Raw genomic sequence first — 22,095 nt, forward strand, 5'->3', positions numbered from 1 at the left:
ACATTTACTGAGTTGAGCCGAGTGTCCTGGCCTGAGTCACCCTCAGACCTGATCTCAGATTTTCAAAGTTAATTGAAGAGCTTCCTTATGAGGTTGACCTTGCCTCTTTGTAAACTAGCCCTGGTTCTAGTTTTTTCTCTTAGGTCTTGGTTTCTGCCCTTGGTCCTCTCTGTGGCTGCTGTCTGAGTCACCTCCAGCTTCTCCGTGTCCTTTCTATGTGAGGCACAGCCACGAGCAGCCACCTTCTGACTGAGCATAGCAGCGTGGTGAGGACCTACCACAGACAGCTTGGCTCTTCCTGGCCATCCCGGTGGAAGTCTCCTCCGTCCCCATCCCTCTTACGGAGTATCTCCAGCTCCACACTTACTGGGGGATTGTCCTTCCATGGTCCCCTTCCCCTCTCCTTTTCCTGGGTGCCTCTCTTCTCGCTCATCTTGGGGGCTATGCAATGCCAGAGTGGCTGCCTGTGCGCCAGCAGACAAGAGATGGTCAGAGCTCGAGAGCCCAGAGGAAGGAAGTCTCTCTGGGAGGGGCCATCTTTCAAGGGTGGGTTAGGTCTTTATCACCTCTCTGTTGCCACCTTCCTTCCTCCACGGATCTTCCAAACTTGAGTCTCTGCTTTGCTCATAGACAGCCAGGATCTCCAGGGTGGCCCAAGCCTGGGTTTGGTCAGAAGTGCTCCAGGCTCAGAAGGGTTAAGGACAGGAGCCTTGATGGTTGGAGAAGATTATTAGGTATCATTGAGGGAGCCGTGGAAGAGGTCTTCCTTGTGGCCCACAGTCCCCTTTCACATGATCTCTGGCTCTGGCCACTGACCAGGAGATGGGGAAAAAAAAGAGGAAAAAGGAAAAAAAAAGGTTTTCAAAATAATTTTGAAAGTGCTTGTACATGCTTGTGTTTTCATCTAGCAGCATGAATCCCAGACAGCAATAGACCCTCAGAGGCAACAACCCATTGCGAATTGAATGGAAAAGTAGGAATCCTAGACCCCTAAACTGTCCAGTTTCTTTGATGGGAGAGGGAGTGGGAGGAGGGATTAAGTCAAATCTTTTTGGGGGAGGGCTCAGCTCTGGGCTTTCCTGGATAAAACACTAAAGATCAACTCCATGTGTGTGACCCAACTGTCCTGGAAACTTCAACTGGAAGAGAATCCAAACTGTAAGTTGTGCTTATAACTTCAGCCCAAGTAAGAAAAACGAGGTTGGGGGTGGGACACAGGGTGGGGACCAAGTCTTGGGGGGTGGGGGAGGGCTTGGGGATGGATGCGGTTGAGGACAAGGCGGAAGAGAGCTATGTCTTTAATTCTGTCCTATGGTTATACATATTTTTTCTTCTATGAATGGGTTTTGCTGTAAATTATAGCTTTGCCCGTGGTCCCTTGGGTCAAAAGAAATAGCCTCTAAACAGAAAACAGCTCTGATTGGTGACTTTCCTTCTTCCCTCCCCAACCCCCTTCCTAATTGAAACCAAATGTGCAATATATTGGATCCCTGGCGCTCTCCCAGGAATCCTCAGAATGTGAGGTTTCTCTCAAAGCATCTTGCATCAGCCTGTGGATGTATGCCTACCGCCGGGCTCCTTCACCGGCAAAGTGGAAAAAGAAGTGTTTCACAACAAATTCTTTTTTTGGGGGGGAGGGTTGGGGGGACGTAGTGGATTATAACTCTGTGTTCTTCTTTCCCAATCTGTGTACTCCTGGATGCACGTAAGTTATGTTTTTTGTTTTTCTTTCCTTTTTTTTTTCCTTTTCTAAAAACGAAAGCTCTGAATATGCTTCTGGTCTCGAGAAAAGTTTTAAAAAGGAGGCGGAAGGGGGTTTCAAGGCAGCGAAGAAGGGTAGGGAATGGGGCACCATAGACTTGAGAAATCTAAGATCTCACGTTTTTTGGGGGGGTGGAGGAGCGTCCTGGACTTAACATTTACGGAAGGAAGAATAAAGAACGCTAAACCCAAGAAGACGGGAGCAAAACAGAGGAATCTGTACAGCTGCGAGATCCAATAAACAGTGTTAGCAGGGTCGGAACCGCCGGCAGGCGGGACAGGCCGATTGCAGGACTGATCTCCTTCGGCTCAGAGAAAGTGGAGCGGGGGAGCTGGGGTTTTAGGAGTTTAGTAGTGGTGTTGGAGGGTCCCGAGGCTTGGGGAGGACAACTTTCTGTACTTTCATTTTCTCATGGTGTTGCTGACTTCCTTGTAAGACGGGCATCTTGGGACAGAGGGTGCCTTCCCTGTGAGGTTTGGGGTGGCTGTGAGGGGCCCTGCGTCGAGGGGGCACTTTCCACCCTGCCTGGCTGGCCTGGGGTGCCTTTCCCTTTGTTATCCAATGACTTGGGGCCGTTTGCAGTTGGGACCTTTGCGTCCTGGCTGAGGTTCAAGAGTCCCATCCAGGGAGAAAGAGAGTTTTTCCGAGTGGCTGAACTCTCTGGCCGGCCGGTGGTTTGAGGCGGGAGCTCGCACCCTTTCAAGCCAGTGGCGAGGGGGTCAGCACCATTTTGCCATTTTGCCAACTGTTTTCTGCGTCCACTCCCTAGGGGAACAGGGAGTTGGAGCCCCGGGAAGAGCCTGAGAGATCCATCTGGCCCTTCATTCCGCAGATGTCGGAAATGGTAGCAAAGAGCTGACATGATCAGGGACGCAGAGCGTGGTGGTGGGGCTCCAGTGGTGGGGCTGGAAATGAAACTGGCGCTTGCTTGGCGGCTAATCCAGTGCTCCTTCCACTCCCTGCCTCTACTTTCTGGTTCATTTCACGGCTGAGATAATGGAGACACTGTCATGAACAAGTCCCCACAAGGACCCTGGTTACCAGACGGGAGGATGCGAATGGTGGCCCGTCAGCTCATGGCATCTCTGGTCGAGCAGCGGACCTTTGAACAATGGGGCTCGGGGAGCCGACCCCTCCGCAGACAAAAATTCACACATAACTTTTGACTCCCCCAAAACTTAGCTACGAAGAGCCCGCTGTTGACCAGAGACCTTGCCGATAACAAGTAGTCAATTAGCACGTAGGTTGTGTGTTACACGTTTGCATATGTGTACATTAGTGCTGTATTCCTACAATAGAGGAAGCTAGAGAAAAGAAAATATTATCAGGAAAATCATAAGGAAGAGAAAAAAAAACCACTAGCAGTATTGTACTTTAGTTATTGGAAAAAAATCTGGATTAACAGACCCACGCAGTTCAAACCCGTGTTTTTCGAGGGTCAACTCTTTTTGGTTGTGTGTGTGTGGAAAATAAAGCAGGAGACATCTGAGTTCTCACTGTGCACCAGGCTCCATGTTCAGGGTCTAGATACAATGTTTGATGAGTGGTCCCAGTTCTGGAAGAGAGTTCGACTTTTGTAAGGGAGGATATTATGGGTTAGCAGAGTGGGGTGAGTTACTCAAGGAAATGCAGCTCATCAGCTTGAAATTCATGTGCGCCCGACTCTAAAACCTGGGCCCCCCCCCTTTATTTTAAAGTCATTTGTATTTTATTTTTTAAAATTGAGGCCTACAACGTAATGCCTGGATATTTGTATACATGGCCAAGTGATCAGCACACAGAGTTCGGTCACCGTCTGTCTCCTCACACTGTTACACAAGACCGTGGTGTTCTTGCGATGCTAAAATCGGTGCTTCCCGGCTCGGGGCAGTTGTGCTCCCCTCGCTCCTCCACACATGCACTTGGTTATTTCCAAAGTCCATTTCCACGTTTCCCTCCATGAGCAGGAGGCCAGAGTGGTGGGCAGGGGGCGGGGTAGCGCCGAGTGTCTCGCCGGGACCACGTCTGTGCACATGACTGAGTATCTGGGTCCCAGAAGGGGGCTGCGAGGGGGCATCTCTGTGGGCTGATTTCTGCGCCCCTGGAAATGCTTCCCTCTGTTACGCAAGGAGCCTGGGAGTCAGCGTCCGAAGAACCAGGTTCAGCTTCTGGCTCTGCGTTTTACTACCTGGCAGCGTGGCTTTCCTCTCCTGCACCTTGGCCTCTGTGTTATTACATGGGAATAATGGCAATACTTTCCAGTATCAGTGTTCGCGGAGATACTGGACACGAATGTGTTCTGGAGGCTGGGACAGGCCGAACCCATACCGTGGGGATAATGACGATCGTTCCGAACACCGGGACGCAGCGGGGGCGCGTCTGCCATGCTGGCCAGAGCTGGCGCTGGCAGGAGGGCGGCCGCATTTGGCTGTGCACACAACCCTGAAATGGGAGGCCCCAGTCCCTGCGCCCATCGCCTTTGGATGGAAGCCATCTCTCCTCCCGGGGAGTCGTTCCAGGGTTTCTATCTGGAGCTCCCCTCTGGTGGCCTGGCTTGGCTGTCGCTCCTCCCCCAAGGAGAGCAGCGGGGGCCGGAGGACCCCACGTCGTTCAGGCGTCCCCTGCTTCGGTCCGCAGCCTCTCCGACCAAGAGGGGTGTGTAGTCAGGAGCCGTCCCTTGGTTTCTCCTCAGAGGAGATGGGCTTTTGAGGAGCTTCGTGTCTCGCTGAGGGTAGATCCTTGACCCAAAACTTTCTCGTCCCGGGCAGGCCCGCCTCACCCCGTCTTTTACCTCATGTTCCCCCTTCTGTGCCTGTAGTCAGAAGGAGAGCAGCTGCTCCTGGGCTGGGGCTGGCAGGCCGGCGGGCGGCGGGGAGGCCCCTGCCGCTGCTTGGGGTTCAGATCTGTTTGCTTTATAAACACCAAAGGTAAGGGAAGAAGGGGAAGGCGTTTTCAGAATCTTTGACGAAGAATCCTCAAACTGAAACTCCCAGCAGCATCTGCCTCTGTGAGATCATAGAAAATATATGCACTGGTCTCTGCCCCAGGTCTTGGCACAGGACTTGTAAAATCCTCCTCGTTTTCTAAGTGATAGGAGCCCTGGGGACATTTCCAGTCTTTGGTCTCTGACTCTGGTTCCTGACACAGAGCCCCTTAACCCCTCAGAATTTCCTGGGTGACAGGAGTGTCCTTTGTTCTAGCAAGTTGACTCCAGGTGCGCTCCTGGAGGGGGCCGGTCACCCAAAAGACTGAGCCCCGATTAGAAGCCTGGAATTTTCAGCCCCACCTGCTGTCCTCCAGGAAAGGGGGGAGAGGCTCAGGGTGAGTTCATGACCCATCGTGCCCATGAGGATCCCCGAAGTATGTGGTTTGGGGAGCTTCTGGGTCAGTGAACTCGTCTATGTACTGGGAGGCTGGCACACCCCAGTCCCACAGGGACAGAGGCTCCCATTCTCGGGCCCCTCGCAGACCTCCCCTATGTGTCTCTTCTTTCGGCTGTTCATCTGTACCTCTTATCACGTCCTTCCTTATATAATAAACTGGTAAGTGTAAGCAAGCATTTCCCTGAGTTGGGGGAGCTGTTCGAACAAATGATCAAATCCAAGGACGGGCTGGTGGGAACCTCTGATCCGTAGCCAAGTCAGACCAACATTGCGGACCTACTGTTTGCAATTGATGTCCGCATCAGGAGGGGGCGGTCCTGTGGGACTGAGCCCTTCCCCTGTGGGGTTTGCACCAACTCCAGGTGGTTTGTGTCGGAGTTTCTGGGTGTGGAAAACACACAGAGCTGGTGTCAGGAGGATGGTGAGTGCACTCGTGGAGGAAACTGAGTTTTTCCTCGACGATGTCTGAGCACAGACCGGGAGCATCTTCCAAAGGAGCCCCGTCACCCCCGCTCTCCTCCGGCCTCTCGTGAGCTGCCTTCTTCTACGCTCCCTCCCTAGACTTCAAGTCGGATGAATTACCCATCGCACATAAAGAAGATAGTTCAGACCTTTCTATATGATTGCATTTCTTTTTATTTATTTATTTTCAACGTAACAGTATTCATTGTTTTTGCATCACACCCAGTGCTCCGTGCAATACGTGTCCTCCCTATTACCCACCACCTGGTTATGATTGCATTTCTAAATGACACGCTAAAAAATGAGAGTGGTCATCACCTCCTCTTTGGTTAACGTCACACCATTTCAAATCAGCATTCATTCTCAGACACACTTCCCAAGCTCCTTTGTGAGATCCACTGTCTGGAACTTTACATCACCCACACCTCAAACGTGCAACCCAAACACATGTGTCACCGGCATCCCGGAAGCTCACCCCCGTCCAGAAATGGACTTCCACAGCCATGCTGCAGTCCCGTGCCAACCCACATAAATGGTGACCGTTCCAGCGCAGACACACTGGGTTCTTTATGTCCCTCGCCCTGTTGGAAGCCGTGCACCCTATGAATTGACTCTCTCCCAGCGATGACGACTCAGTCCAGAAATGTGCCCAACATCCCCAGGCCTCCAAGAGCATCTCTGAATTCAGCGACCATCCATGGCAAGGGCTGCTCCCCAGTAAATTAGAAACCTCAGAGGAACTCACAGACCTCCAGACCCATTCCGTCAGAATGACTCCCGCTGGGGGCTGGGAACCAGTACTTTGAAGTGTTCCCAAAGTGGTTCTACTGTGAACCTTTCTTGGTCAAGATCCACGTCTGTCGCCTCAGCGGCTCCTCGGCATGGAGGAAGGGCAGGCTGGGGACAGAAACCAGCCTGGACCACATCCCCCTCAGCTGTGGTCCTATGAAGAATTTAACTCTCAGTTCTTCCCCTCTCTGGTTGGCACACCTCCCTCCTCTGGTTGCCTCCTGTGAGATTCCTGCAGACCTCCTGATGAGGCTGACAGCCTTGCTTTCCCCCTGAGGTCGAAGCTTGTTCAGGCCTCCACTCTCTCCAGTGGGAAGTCACACAAACCCAACTTCTAATCCCAGCCCAAGCTCACCCACTCTGGGACCCTGGGCGACCTGCTCAAAGCCCCGAAGTCTCAGTTTCCCACTCAGTGAAATCGGGGTTATCATTCCCATTTAACGGCCATTACAGACGCCACCTGGGTGCACTCGGCATGGTGTTGCACATGTAGTTACTAGACGACGTCTATGTGCATGATTTATGTTACCGGTTCAGGGTGGCTGCTTGGTCCTCCTTGTTTTCCCATGACCCATTCCGTGGTGAACAGCGTTCACCTGCCCAAGTCCACTTCTGCCAGCAATACCACCCGAAGTGCTCTCGCAGGGCACAGGACATGGGTTCGAGTTCTGGCTTGGCCACCCCTTACTAGCCGTGTCACCGGGACAAGATACCCAGCCTCCTTGTATCTCCTTTTTCTCATCTCTTGGGTTTGTTCGGAGAAACAGGGGCCGTTAGATAGGCAGGGAGGCCAGCGCAAAGCCTCACAGCCTCCGAAAAATGTATGTTCAGTAAATGGTCCCTCTCTTACTTGTTTTGACATGATCATCGGGTCCTCATGGGCTACAGGCCCACCATGCGTGAACCTTGGGGACCTCTATCTTGGATTGATTCCTCTCACTTGAACACCTTGGTCAGGTCATGGATGTGATTTGCTGGAAATTGGCCCTTTTGGATTTGAAATAACAGCCGTCATGTCATCTCCTCACCCCCGACCTCCCCTCCCCCACTGTACCTTTACCATTACCCAACCTTTTGCCTAATACTCGAGACACACCTGTACCCAATACCATCTTGTCATGGAAAACTGATCACAAGTGGATTACTTGGCTGGGGGTCTACACAACACCAGAAGAGAAAAAAATGGGCAGTTTTGGACAGGTAGGAAAGAAGGGATCCTAGATGTTATCCATTGGGCAAGTTAATCCCATTATAGTGGGAAGGTTTAGAGGCCATTTCAAGGAAAAGAGAATCCCACTACAATGAGAAGTATGAGTCACAGTGACGACTGCTGTTGTAACTGAATGCCAAAGGCCTTCAGGAAAGGGAGAGATGAGCTAACGAAAGAAAAATTCATGTTTTGTGCTTCTCTGGAGTCCTCCAATAACGGACTGGTCCTACCAAGGGTTCCAAGCTGGAGGGGCAGGGGGTGCAAACTGGCCTTGGCTTGTTCATGTTCATCTGTTTTCCCCTCCTTCTCACATCCAAGTCTCAACCTCCCTTCCACATCTGGCTACACTTCTCAGAAATTTCTTATCTGTTTCTCTCTGGTTGTTCTGGGTTCCCTCGGCAATTCCATTTTATTTTATTTGGTTTTATTCTATTCTGTGAGCATTTATTCACTGCCTATTAGTGTAAGACACACTGTTTAGCGTTTTTAAATAACCGTAGCTTTATAAGGGAACTAAGATGTCTAGATGCCTCTCCCGGGACATTCACCAGAACACCCATAACCTAATGGCTAAAGTGATGGTCTCTCTCAACTTTCTCTGTCTCTTTCATTTCATGTGTATGCCTTTGGATTTGTTGTGATTGAGCCTGTTATTCAGACATGACTTGGTTGAAAGTAATTCTCTTCTTATTTTGATTTCCTTTCTTATTTTTGCTTTCTGTCCTTTCTGTTTTGCATGGAGCTATTTGATGTTTCCAAGTTTCTGTAATTATCCAACCAATGGAGAATCCCAGCTTTTGGCAGGTCGTTTACTTTTTAGTTGGAATCTCACCTTGGCCTCCCAGCACTGAGAAAGATCAGGTCTGACCCAGCCCAAGTGTCCCTGAGTCCTGGAGGAGCAATGAAAAGCCAAAGAAGTTCTAAAATTGGCTAGGCTCACTCCAAAGCCCCTACGTTCAGCTGGGCTTCTCCTCAGCAGGGTCTGCCGTGGATCACTGATTTGTGGGTTGTGTTTCGTTCCTAGACAGACATCAAAGAAATGTCGAAGGAGTCCCTTGGACCTACTGCTCAGAGGTTAATGCTACCTCAGTGTGGTCTGTGGGCCGAAGGGGAGGGCGTGTGAAGAATAGAAGCTCATGTGCAAAAAGGTAGTGAGGGAGAAGAAAACGTAGTAAGGTTTGGGTCCCAGCACCATCATTTTCCAGATTTTTGACCTCTGACCTCATCTGTCTCCCTCATAAGATTTTATCCCCTCCTTTTTAGGTTCAGATAAAATAATGTGTAAGAAACTTTGTATACTGGGGAGCACCATGCCTATGAGGATGGTAGGTGGCATGCCCCTTGGAATGCATTTCATGGGTAGCTAATCCAGCAGAATTTACTGGATGTAGGATTATCTTTAGGGTCTTCATGGCTTAGGCAGCCAAAAGTAAATTGAGATGGGAGATGGATTAAAAAGAAGAACGGAGAGTATGTGAAAGAGAGTTAATGCTTACAATTTGAAAGTCAAGGAGTAGTAAAGGGGGGTTTGCTGTTTTTCTAAATAAACATGTGAGTATATATAACTTTGATAATGGGTTTTAGTGCATAAACAATGAATTCTGTTATGCTGAAAAGAAATTTAAAAAGTCCTAAATACAAAATAATTCTTTTGCCATATATGCATGTGTGTGTAAATTTAAAGTTTATTGCTTGTATCTTGATTATAAATTTTTACGTAGTCATAAAAAAAGATGGGCAAGTAAATTTTTTTTTCATTTCTTCTTTTAAAAATTTGAACACTGGATGAATTCAGAAGAATCGAACAATTAAAATCTTGGTGAGCTCTCATAGAGAGAAGCAGTTTCTCACTGATGTAATGCCTTTACTCCAATGGAGCTGATTTTTCAAAAAAATCAGATTTTTTATCCATTATGAGTTTCACAGCATTCTGGGAAGCTCTGTCATAACTCTGTTTTTGCTGAATTCATTTATTTATTTCTTAGCAAATAGTTATTATGTGTTGGCTCTCTGCTAGGTGCTATTCTAGGTTTTACTGATCAAGAAGACCAATAAGATTTTAAATGTTTATGATCATTCATTACCTTAGACAATCACTCCTTTACAGTCTATGGAGAAATAATATGAATTCAGACAAAATTCAACTTGGAAAATTGGTATCCAGGATTGGGTTAGTAAGATTTTACTGTTTAAATTTTCACTGTAATTCAAAAATAGTTCTTGTGCAGTGGGTATCAGCAGAACCAGATGTTATAAAAAATAAGATACAAAGTTTGATATTTTATTTTTCATATTTTCTTTTTTTAATTAATAGGCTTTATGTTTTAGCTTTACAGAAAAGTGAGAAGAAAGTGCAGAGTTCCCACATACTCCTTTCCTTTTGCACACAGCTTATTAACATCTTGTATTAGTATTACATTTCAGTTTTCAATCACTCACTCAATAAGTATTTATTAAACATCCACTATATGTTCTGTCCTAGTTATGATGGAGGTAGAAAAGAGTAAATCATATTACACCCCTCAAGTTGTCTATAATGTTGTATATCTACAGGTTGGAGTCCCTCATTCATTAAAAAAATTTTCACTGTGCTGTTAGTGCCTGCCTGATTCAGGCTAAGGTTTAGTATAATGCCTGGACATAGTGGACATCAATAATCATCTGTTGAATATATGAAAAATGAGGATGAAGGATCTAGAAGTAGAACACATTGTCCCTGTCCTTAGGAGCTTGGGGAACAACTGACACCTGTGACAGGGACTAGTGAATATTTCAAAAAAGACAGATAGTACTGGATCTCAGTAAAGGTGACATCAGTGTCGGCAAATAAGACATAAAGCAATCAGCGACAGTCCCAGCTTCTTTACTGGGATTGTTTTCCTAACCAGAGGCAGACAGAGCTTAAGAGGAGCGGTGAAGGTTACTAGGTTGCTGGCCCTTGTCCTTGAGGACATACCCTCTTGGGATTCTGGGGAACAAGCTGATCTGAAGAAGAGAGCAGTGGGAGTTACGTACACTCAAGAACAGATTGTTGTTCCTAGGACAGAGGTAGTTCTACTTTTTTTTTTTTTTAAAGATTTTTTATTTATTTATTTGACAGAGAGAGAGATCACAAGTAGACAGAGAGGCAGGCAGAGAGAGAGAGAGGGAAGCAGGCTTGCCGCTGAGCAGAAAGCCCGATGTGGGACTCGATCCCAGGACCCTGAGATCATGACCTGAGCCGAAGGCAGTGGCTTAACCCACTGAGCCACCCAGGCGCCCCGGTAGTTCTACTTTTAAGATGTTTACATTGTGTAGAGTTTGTGAGGGAGAGAATGTTAAAATAACATCACAGGAAATGAAATCGAAATCCTAATCCTAGTAAATCCCAGCAAGTTTTTTGTGGGTATTGACAAACTGATACTAAAGTTTATACAGAAAGGCAGGAGACCCCGAACAGCCAACTCAATACTGAAGGAGAAGAGCAAAGACAACAGACAGCCGATTTCCAGGCTTACTCTGGAGTCACGGTCGATGTGGTATAATCAAAGCACTGTGGTGTCGGTGAAAGAACAGACAAGTAGACGAGTGGATCAGGATAGAGACCCCAGATAAATAGAGTCAACGGATCTTTGACAAAGGAGCAAAGGCAATGCAATGGAGAAAAGACAGTCTTCAATAAATGGTGCTAGAACAACTGGGCCCCTATGTGAGAAAGAAAATGAATAACTTGAGACATAGATCTTTCAGAAGAATTAACTCAAAATGAATCATGGACCTAAATGTAAGACACAAAACTAAAAAAATTCTAGAAGATAATACAGAAGAAAGTCTAGGTGACCTTGGGTATGACAATGACTTTTTAGACACAACACTAGAGATGTGATTCTTTTTTTTTTAATTTTAGTTAACATATTTAACTAAATTATTTAATTTAGTTAATTTTAAAAATTATATATTATATATAATTATAATTATAAATATATATAATAATAATATATAATTATATATAAAATATATATTATATATTATATATAATATATATAAAATATATGTTATATATTATAACTACATTATTTAATTTTAAAAATATTTTAATATTTAATTTTTTAATTTTTTAATTTTAAATTTAATTTTAATTTTTAAATTTAATTTTAGTTTTTTAATATTTTCATATTTAATTTAGTTAACATGTCATATAATACCAGTTTCGGGTGTGCAGTGTAATGACTTGACACTTCCATACATTACCCAGTGCTCATCACGACAAATGTGCTCCTTCCTCCCCATCACCTATTAAAGATGCGATTCTTGAAAGAACTGATAACCTGGGCTTCATTAAAATGAGAAATCGCTGCTCTGTGAAAGACAATGTCAAGACAGTAGGAATACAAAACACAGACTGGCAGCAAATATTTGCAAAAAACCACATCTGATAAGGGATGGTTATCCAAAATATGCAGAGAACACTGAAAATCCAGTGATAAGAAAAGGAACAATCTGATTAAAAAATGGGCAAAAGACATGAACAGACATCTCTCTGAAGAACACAGATAGCAAATAAACATACAAAAAGATGTTCAATATGATGTCATTAGAAAATTTCAAATTCAAATTGGAATCATGATCTGAACCAAAGGCAGACACTTAATGGACTGAGCCATCAGGTGCCCCATGGTAAGCATTTCTATTTAAAAATTATTATCATTTTAAAATAATTTAAAAATTGTTTTTATTTTTCAGACAACAACTGCTATTGTACCCTAACTTTAGTCACATCTTATTTATTAAAGATAATAGAGGCAAAATCTTGCTATCAACTGTTAAAATGATTGATAAAGACTAATTTAACAGGTTGATAGCAGATATTTGGGAAATCTATTTGTCACATCATTCAAATTATAATAACTATCACCTGTAAGGATTGTCATTTGTTTTAACTAATGTAACATACAAATATTCTCACTTAAAATCATGGTGTGGTAGAAAGAGTGAGATAGGCCAGGTTAAAAGAGTATTTTTTTTAAAGATTTTATTTATTTGTTTGAAAGAAAGCTAGTGACAGAGAGAACTTGCACACACGTGCGTGTGCACAAATGTGGGAGGGGAGGGGCAGAGGTAGAAGCAGATGCCCTGCTGAGTAGGGAACCCCATGCGGGGCTTGATCCCAGGACTCCAGGGTCATGATCTAAGCCAAAGGCAGATGCTTAAATGAGCCACCTGGGCGCCCCAAGAGTAAGCCTTTTTTTTAAAAAAGCTTTAATTTAAATTCAAGTTAACAGTGTAATATTAGCTTCAGGTGTACACTATAGTGACTCAGAACTTCCACACAGCTCCCAGGGCCCTCCTTAATCCCCGTCACCTGTTTCACCCATCCCTCCCACCCCCACCCCTCTGGTGAGCAATAGTGTGTTCTCTGTAGTAAAGAGTCTGTTTCTTGGTTTTTCTTTCTCTCTCTTCCTCTTTTACACCCCTCCTTGGCTTATTTGGTTTGTTTCTTAAATTCCACATGCGAGTGAAATCATGTGTATTTGCCTTTTTCTGACTGACTTATTTCACCTAGCATTATACTTTCTAGTTCTATCCACATTGTTGTAAATGGCCAGATTTCATTCTTTTTCATAGCTGAGAGGTATTCCATTGTATACATATACCATATCTTCTTTGTTCATTCAGCAATCAATGGATATTTGGGCTGATTCAATAGTTTGACCACTGCAGACAATGCGGCTATAAACATCAGGGTGCATGTGTCCCCCTGAATTAGTATTTTTGTATTCTTTGGGTAAATACTAGTTGTACAATCACTGGGTTGTAGGGTAGCTCTAGTTTTAACTCTGTGAGGAACATCCATACTCTTCTAGAGCGGCTACACCAGTTTGCATTCCCACCAACAGTGCACAAGTGTTCCCCTTGCCCCATCCTTGCCAACACGTTTCTTGTGTCGATTTTAGCCATCCTGACAGGCGTGAGGTGATACCTCATTGTGGATTTGGTTTGCATGTCCCTGATGATGAGTGATGTTGAGCATCTTTTCGTGTCTCTTGGCCATCTGCATGTCTTCTTGGAAAAAATGTCTATTCATGTCTTCTGCCCATTTTTAAATTGGATTGTTCATTTTTGGGGTGTTGTATTTTTAATTTTAACTGCTGCCTATTAGCACTTGGACTTTGCGCAAGTATATTTTAAACCTATCTGCTCCTAATCCCCCAGTTTCACTTTTATAGCTAAGTCTTCAATCACTACAGTGTCCCTGTGGTTCTCACCCGATCACATGTGCTCTGAATATCTTCCTCTGTCCTCTCATGTGCTCAATTCTGCCCTTCTCTAAAGGCCAGCTTGGGTTTCAGATCCTCTGGCCAACTCAGATCTTGCTTCTTGGAATCCCAGTTCTTTTGGTCACAATCACATCTAGCAAGGAACGTGAATTAGGTGATCTCTATAACTCACCTCGTAGCATAATCCGTAAGTATTTGCTGAGCTCTCTGTATATAGTCTGTGAAGGTCTTATGATTTGCCTAGCACGGTGTTATTTGTTGCTGGGAAATTCTTCGAGGGGCTGTAATTGAAGCCTCATCTACTGTAGTCTTTGAGGGTGTAAAGGAGCTCAGTAGATTTCACTTATTTTGTTATTCCGTAAGATCAGGATGTCCAGAGGGCCAGGTTATGGAGAAATGCTGTAAACACTGGGCTTGTTACCAGAAGTACTGGGCTCAATTTCTGCTTCTCATGAGCTGTGAAAACTGAAGAAATGAATGAATTAATGTATTCATGAGTACAGATGAGGAGGAATAAACTCACATGTGAACACTTGGTACCCTGGGCATATGATGCACACAGGGCTAATTTTTATAAAAGAGCAATAAGTAGAGAATGGTTATTCCCAGAGACTCATCAGGTTTCAGGATACCGCACCAGGTTAGGCTTCTTCTGGCTTGATGATGGGCAGAGCTGGTGTCTTTGTTCTGACCATGCTGCCTCTTCTCTCGTGGGTTTGCTCAGACCTCTGGGAATAGAAGCGCTTACCTTTCGCCTTCCCCTGCCATACTAGTGCTCAGTCTTCCCTGAAACCCCTTTCATTTAAAAAATTATTTAAAAATTCTCATTCGAACATTTAATGTCATGTAAATAGCAAATTAACTCTTGCTTATTATCATGTTTGGAGGGGAAAGAAATTTTAAACATTTTGTTCAGCCATTCATTACCAAAGGGACGTCAAGCTAGGATATACATTCTAGACTTATGTTGGCCCCTCAAAGGAGTGTGAAAAGTTACTTCCTAATCCCTTTGCTGTGCTTTTGGTGATAAGCTTTGCTTTTGCAGGAGAAAAGATGGTCGATTGTCTTCCTATTATCTCTTCACAATTTTCTGATGTTTCCTTGCCTCCCTCATTTTCATGACTGAAGGTGCTAAGTTCAGCCTCTCTAACCAGGTCTATAGGCACTCCACTTTCTCCAGAAAAAAGGGGGGGGGGTCCTTCTGCGCTGTATGCTTAGCTATAGGAAGTTCCAGCTCTAGGATCCCAGGTCTCCTGACTTTCATTTTTCTAACTGATCATGTAGTTGCCAGCATTTATGATAGATATTCAATCAAAGACAGGGTGTCTAAAGTTACCCTGTGAATCATACACAAACTTGAAATGATTTTACATTTCTGGATGATCCTATTCCTGGGAGCTTTGGGCCTTGAGCAGAGAATCTGGGAGACAACAGGAGCATTGAAATAGGCAGAAGTTCTCATTTCCAGGTCCAGTTTCCCAAGTAGTACTGATCTTGAAAGGAATTTCAGTGTTTAAGATCTAAGTCTTCATTTGAGTTGGTCAGGGCAAGGAAAAGGCTGGTGAAGTGCTCAGGCAGGCGAATAGAAAAAAAAAAAAGAATTTGACACTTTACAAATGGCTTCACATTGGTCATCGGCAGACTATGTGTAACACAAGAGTCCTGGTTTTGAGGGAGATGGTGCATGTGAAAAATCTAGATACACTCACGATGTTACTTTGCATGGAGGTGATTAAGGCTGGAGCTGGGGTATCTCCCAGTTTCTTTTGAAAATAAGCTGATACTTCGTTTTCCAAAGAAGTGTTGAAAAAGTCATAATGAAGAAAACGGAAACGTTATTGAATGTTCTTACACTTAATGCTATATTTTAGTGGTGTCTTTTGTAACAAAGTACTTGCTGGGGGGGAGTGGGGAAGGTGCTATGACTTCAGTGGTTGGAGCCTCTAAAGGTTCTTAATCCAGCCCTTTGTAGGAGCGTAAGTTGTAACTGTCATCCCGGATTCATTCTCAGATTTACAGTCCTCAGGGCTGTTGGAGAAGTACTTATGGAACTATTCAAAAATACATTCAGGGGTGCCTGGGTGGCTTAGTCAGTTAAGCGTCTGCCTTCGGCTCAGGTCATGACCCCAGGGTCCTGGGATTGAGCCCCAGATCGGGCTCCCTGTTCAGCAGGGAGTCTGCTTCTCCCTCTCCCTCTGCCCCTCCCCCTGCTTGCTCACTCTCTCTCTGTCTCTCAAATAAATAAGTAAATAAATACTTTTAAAAACAACAGCAACAACAAAACCCAAACGTGCATTCACATCCAGCCCTACGATGACGTTATTCTAGTTTCCACTGAGCGATCCGGCAACAAGCTTAGGGAAGAACATCCACTCCACTGTCGTGGGGTCTTAAAACACTTTCTTCTGAATAAATGAGGGTTAGATGACAGTGGAGACAAAGCATGGGGACACCTAGACCCACGTCCTTTGCTTTGATCAGAATTCAGCAATTCCCAGCCCTACCAGTAGCCACAACTCTTAGGGCCAGGCAAGTGGCTTAAAGTGTGAGGTGAACTGTGTTCTGTTTTCAAAGATGTTATTCTCTTGGCCACCCCTCCCCACCACCCCCAAGTAATAGCTTTGCTGATGCTGATGGAAGGGGCTTTGGGAAGTTAATGAAATGGTACAGAAGGCGGTATGGAACAGACATCCCGGGGGGGTGGCTTTGGTCGTGCGTTTCCGAAGGAGCGGAGTCTCTGCCATTTACCTTGGTGAATAGGCAGGAGCAGGCTTTTCACAGGAGGCAGGTGCTGGAGGATAGACTCAGCTCTCTAAACATCTTCCCCTGGGATTATCCGATTTGACGTTACTCAAACCTGAACAGTAGGTAGACATATTTTATACGAAAATTTTTTTTCAGCTCCTCAAGGTAATTGATCATTTAGATGTTCTTAAAATATGTACAAACATAAAACAAACATAACTATAAACTCGATAAAATAAATTAAAAACATTATTTTACTGCATTAAATGATGTGGTCCATTGAGACTAACCACTAGTGTGGAGGATAAAGATTGAGTGGAGCCGTGTGGTCTCAGGGCCTGATCTGTGTCTCATCTGGGTCTGTTATGTAAATGTAATTAATGTGCATGCAGAAAACGGCCTGTTGGTGTACGTATGTTAAGCAAATTGTTAATAAGAGCCTCAAGGGTTTATAAGTTCAGGAAAATCAAATTTCATACTTAACCAAACTCTGCAAGCAGGAAATGGTCAAATGGCAGTTATTTATTTATTTAATTATTTATCTCAGAGAGAGCAAGAGCAAGAGAGAGAGAGAGTGAGAGAGAGAATGCATGTGAGGGGAGAGGGCAGAGCAGAGAGAGAGGGACAAGCAGACTCCACTGAGTGCAAAGCCTGATGTGGGGCTTGATGCCAGCACTCTGAGATCATGACCTGAGCTGAAATCAGCATCATGATCAGACGCTTAATTGACTGAGTTACCGAGGTGCCCCCAAATGACAGTTTTAATGAGGTATCATTTGCTAAATTGTTAAATTTTCTGTTCTCTCGAAGGTAAGATTAGCCTGGTGGTGATTTGAAATTGCTACAAATAAGTATCTCTTGCAATTGCTAATAAGATTAGAGACAGAAGCATTCTCCTTTGTGTATTTATGCCTCGGGTTTCTGCTTATAAACCGGTAGGTGTTGGTATGTAAGAAGTCAGAGTCTGCATCATGCATCTGCTGGCAGCATGAACTGACGGCCATGGGCTATGGCAAGCAGATTGAACTGCCCCATGCCATTGGATGACTCCGCACTCCCACCGTGTCCTGTTTGTGGATTGGCTCTTGACTTGATCTGACTCTCACTTGGCATTTGTACCGTCGTGAACACAAGTGAAAAGGCAGGCATCGAGATTGCACGACAGTGCTTGGCTCCCACCCGTATTAAGAGTTTCAAACTGGGGCGCCTGGGTGGCTCAGTCCGTTAAGCATCTGTCATGATCCCAGGGTTCTGGGATCGAGCCCCACGTCGGGCTTCCCACTCAGCAGAGACCCTGCTTCTCTCTCTCCCTCTGCCTGCCGCTCTGACTGCTTGTGCGCTCTCTGTCAAATAAATAAACAAAATCTTAAAAGAAGAAGGGTTTCAAACTATAGAATCATAGTTATAAAATTTCAGAAATTCTTGCAATTTTATAGGTGGCAAGAATACATCTACTCTTGGGGAACGCTGCTTTTAAACTAAATTCAGACGCCACTGCTTCTCAGGAAAGACTTTCTGATCTCCCCGCTCTCTTTTAAAGGTTTTCATAACTAAAAATAACAATCATGATGAATTCAGAGTGATGTGTTTATTGTGCACCAAGATTTGGGTGTAGCCCTTTCTATACATAATCTCACCAAACCTTGTGAGAGTTGTGTGAGGCGGGTGTTTTTCTTATTTTGTGTAGGTGGACACAGCACAAACCACACAGCGGTTTGCACATGGGTCTCCCTTATCGTTACACCTGACTTCTGCCCACTGCATAGTTGTTCTCCATGCATGAAATCCCATTCTGCATCAGGAACTAACCTTGAGCAGGAAGCAAGCACCACTGGTTTTTTTTTTTTTTTATGTCTTCCCATTTTATTTATTTTTTCAGCGTAACAGTATTCATTCTTTTTGCACAACACCCAGTGCTCCATGCAAAACGTGCCCTCCCCATTACCCACCACCTGTTCCCCCAACCTTCCACCCCTGACCCTTCAAAACCCTCAGGTTGCCCCAACCTCCCACCCCTGACCCTTCAAAACCCTCAGGTTGTTTTTCAGAGTCCATAGTCTCTTATGGTTCGCCTCCCCTCCCCAATGTCCATAGCCCGCTCCCCCTCTCCCAATCCCACCTCCCCCCAGCAACCCCCAGTTTGTTTTGTGAGATTAAGAGTCATTTATGGTTTGTCTCCCTCCCAATCCCATCTTGTTTCATTTATTCTTCTCCTATCCCCCTACCCCCCCATGTTGCTTCTCCATGTCCTCATATCAGGGAGATCATATGATAGTTGTCTTTCTCCGATTGACTTATTTCACTAAGCATGATACGCTCTAGTTCCATCCACGTCGTCGCAAATGGCAAGATTTCATTTCTTTTGATGGCTGCATAGTATTCCATTGTGTATATATACCACATCATTCATATATACAACATTCATCTGTTGATGGACATCTAGGTTCTTTCCATAGTCTGGCTATTGTAGACATTGCTGCTATAAACATTCGGGTACACGTGCCCCTTCGGATCACTATGTTTGTATCTTTAGGGTAAATACCCAGTAGTGCAATTGCTGGGTCATAGGGTAGTTCTATTTTCAACATTTTGAGGAACCTCCATGCTGTTTTCCAGAGTGGTTGCACCAGCTTGCATTCCCACTAACAGTGGAGGAGGGTTCCCCTTTCTCCACATCCTCTCCAGCATCTGTCATTTCCTGACTTGTTAATTTTAGCCATTCTGACTGGTGTGAGGTGATATCTCATTGTGGTTTTGATTTGTATTTCCCTGATGCCGAGTGACGTGGAGCACTTTTTCATGTGTCTGTTGGCCATCTGGATGTCTTCTTTGCAGAAATGTCTGTTCATGTCCTCTGCCCATTTCTTGATTGGATTGTTTGTTCTTTGGGTGTTGAGTTTGCTAAGTTCCTTATAGATTTTGGATACTAGCCCTTTATCTGATATGTCGTTTGCAAATATCTTCTCCCATTCTGTCAGTTGTCTTTTGGTTTTGTGAACTGTTTCCTTTGCTGTGCAAAAGCTTTTGATCTTGATGAAATCCCAATAGTTCATTTTTGCCCTTGCTTCCCTTGCCTTTGCCGTTGTTCCTAGGAAGATGTTGCTACGGCTGAGGTCGAAGAGGTTGCTGCCTGCATTCTCCTCAAGGATTTTGATGGATTCCTTTCTCACATTGAGGTCCTTCATCCATTTGGAGTCTATTTTCGTGTGTGGTGTAAGGAAGTGGTCCAATTTCATTTTTCTGCATGAGCACCACTGTTTTTTAACGATCTTCTTAGAAGCCTGCCTTTTCTGCTGGCCAGTGGGTTGCTCACCTGAGTACACTCAGAATCACCTGGAGGGATTTAAAAAAAAATTTTTTTTAAATTTACTATTTATTTGTCAGAGAGAGAGAGAGAACGCACAAACAGGGGGAGCGGCAGGCTCCCTGTTGAGCAAGGAGCCCTGTGTGGGACTCAATCCCAGGAACCTGGGATCTTGACTCAGCCTAAGGCAGACGCTTAACCAACTAAGCCACCCACCTGGAGGGATTTTTTAAAATGCAGCTCCCAGGCTCTACCACAGGCTTGACTGAATAAGACATTTTCTGCACAGCGTCCAGGTACCCTGCATTTTTCTTTTAAATAGCCTCCCCCCTTCTGAGTTTGTGGCAGGTGTTCCTCTGATGCACGCTGAGTAAAAGTGTGTCTGACCGTGCTTGTCTTCTAACCACTGCTGCAACCCCGGGACTTGCTCATTCAATGTTTGTTGAATAATTCAGAGAATAAATGAAGAAACGATTGTCCAGAGAAAATACGTTCTTGAGAAGAGCACTCTTCCAGCCAGACCTTTGGGAAAACATAGAGATACGTGTGTAAATATCACATAATGTACTCAGGCTAGACCCCCCTGGGGGACACATGTGGCAAGAAGCTTGCGAGAAGGTGGCAGAAAGCACAGTTCTGTCTTCCAGAAAAAAGAACAAAAACTCGCCGGGGCCTTCAGCATGGGATAGAATCTGTCTTCCTCCCTTTTAATAAAACCAAGATCAATTGAACTAGAAAAACTTGAATGCCTGTGAGGCCCAGGAAGAGGTTCATTTCCCTAGTGTTTTATAGATGTGAAGTTTTCTGCTGGATGTATGGTTCTGAGGTCAATGTGGATTAATCCCTTTATTCAGCAAGGGTGGTTTTGAATGCTTAGTAAGTGCCTTAAATGTAATAAGGCATGGTCTTTTTTCTTCCTGAGTTTATGACCCATCAGAAAATTCCAGAAACAGTAAAGCCACACGAGTGCTTGTGGGGCTAGGGGCTCAGGGTCTTCAGGTGCGAGAACTCACGGAAGGGCTGTATAGCCAGGACCCTGGAGCAGAGAGTTGCATAAGGCTGGTTAGGATCAGAGAGGCAGGAAGGGAGGAGCAGGCCGAGGGGAGCCTTGGCCGTCGGACAGCTGTGGACAGTTCAGTTAACAGCAAGCATGCACACCTGGAGCGGTAGAAATTTGCACTGGGGAGCACAGAGACCTACCAGTGCACAGATGTGTTTTCTTACATTAAGGGTTGCTTCAGATGTTGTGGAGTCTGGAACATTCTTTTTTTTTTTTTTAAAGATTTATTTATTTGACAGAGAGAGATCACGACTAAGCAGAGAGGCAGGCAGAGAGAGAGGAGGAAGCAGGCTCCCTGCTGAGCAGAGAGCCCTATGTGGGGCTCGATCCCAGGACCCTGAGATCATGACCTGAGCTGATGGCAGAGGCTTAACCCACTGAGACACCCAGGTGCCCCTGGAACATTCTTTTTTATCTTGAAGCAGGTGAACGGTTGTTTTAAGAAGATTAATGTGACTGGAGCCTGGAAGGTGCATGGCGGGGGAGAAGGGGCTGAGTCAGGAGACTCATTAGAAGTCTGCTCTCGGTCATCCAGATGTGGTTGGGTTTGGACCAGGGAGGTAGAGTGAGCAAGGGAAAGCCCAACTGGCTGTGGAAGATACTCGAAGCACACGAGGAGAGAGGATTGCTGGTAAGGGTGTTGGCGGAGCAGACAGCTCAGAAGATGCTGGGACGGTCTGCCATTGCCCTCTCCTTCTCTGCCTCCCGTTGCTTCCCTGCCTGGTTCCCACACTGAGGACCTCTCAGTCCTGATACTTCCATGTGGGACCTTCTAAGGAATCTTGCTAATTAGACAAAAGTGGCATCTCCCAAAATACAATCCTTGGAAACCTGTGGGTTTTTAAATAGACAACAGCAGGAGTACGGGCAAGGGCCAGAGTTCTGCGGTCAAACAAGTTTGGGAAATATTCTTTGAGAATGACCCATGTTTCTTCCCTGCAGGACCTGCCAAGGTCTTTAATATGGTAATAAGCATTTTGGCTGTCCAAGAGAGGGGTAGCTTATAGCACTCCACAGACGTTTTGGACCATGGAGCTCTTTTTTTCAAGAACCGTCTTAAGGGGAGAGGGCTTCGTAACATATGTTTGGAGAAATCAGAGACTAGAGAGTTTGTCTTAAGAGCAAGTCTCTTGAGGGATGCCTT

At 45.1% G+C, this 22,095-nt stretch overlaps 1 protein-coding gene across 1 annotated transcript in view; it reads left to right on the forward strand.

Moving 5' to 3' along the window:
- The first annotated feature begins 1,569 nt into the window (after window positions 1-1,569).
- DDR2 (discoidin domain receptor tyrosine kinase 2) overlaps window positions 1,570-22,095 on the forward strand; it is a 149,884-nt gene continuing 129,358 nt past the window's right edge. Inside the window, exon 1 of the mRNA XM_045982920.1 lies at window positions 1,570-1,705. The gene's annotated coding sequence lies outside the window, so the exon portion shown is untranslated. The remainder of the gene's footprint in view (window positions 1,706-22,095) is intronic.

The sequence above is a fragment of the Meles meles genome, chromosome 17, assembly GCF_922984935.1.
Source record: "Meles meles chromosome 17, mMelMel3.1 paternal haplotype, whole genome shotgun sequence".
Taxonomy (NCBI): domain Eukaryota; kingdom Metazoa; phylum Chordata; class Mammalia; order Carnivora; family Mustelidae; genus Meles; species Meles meles.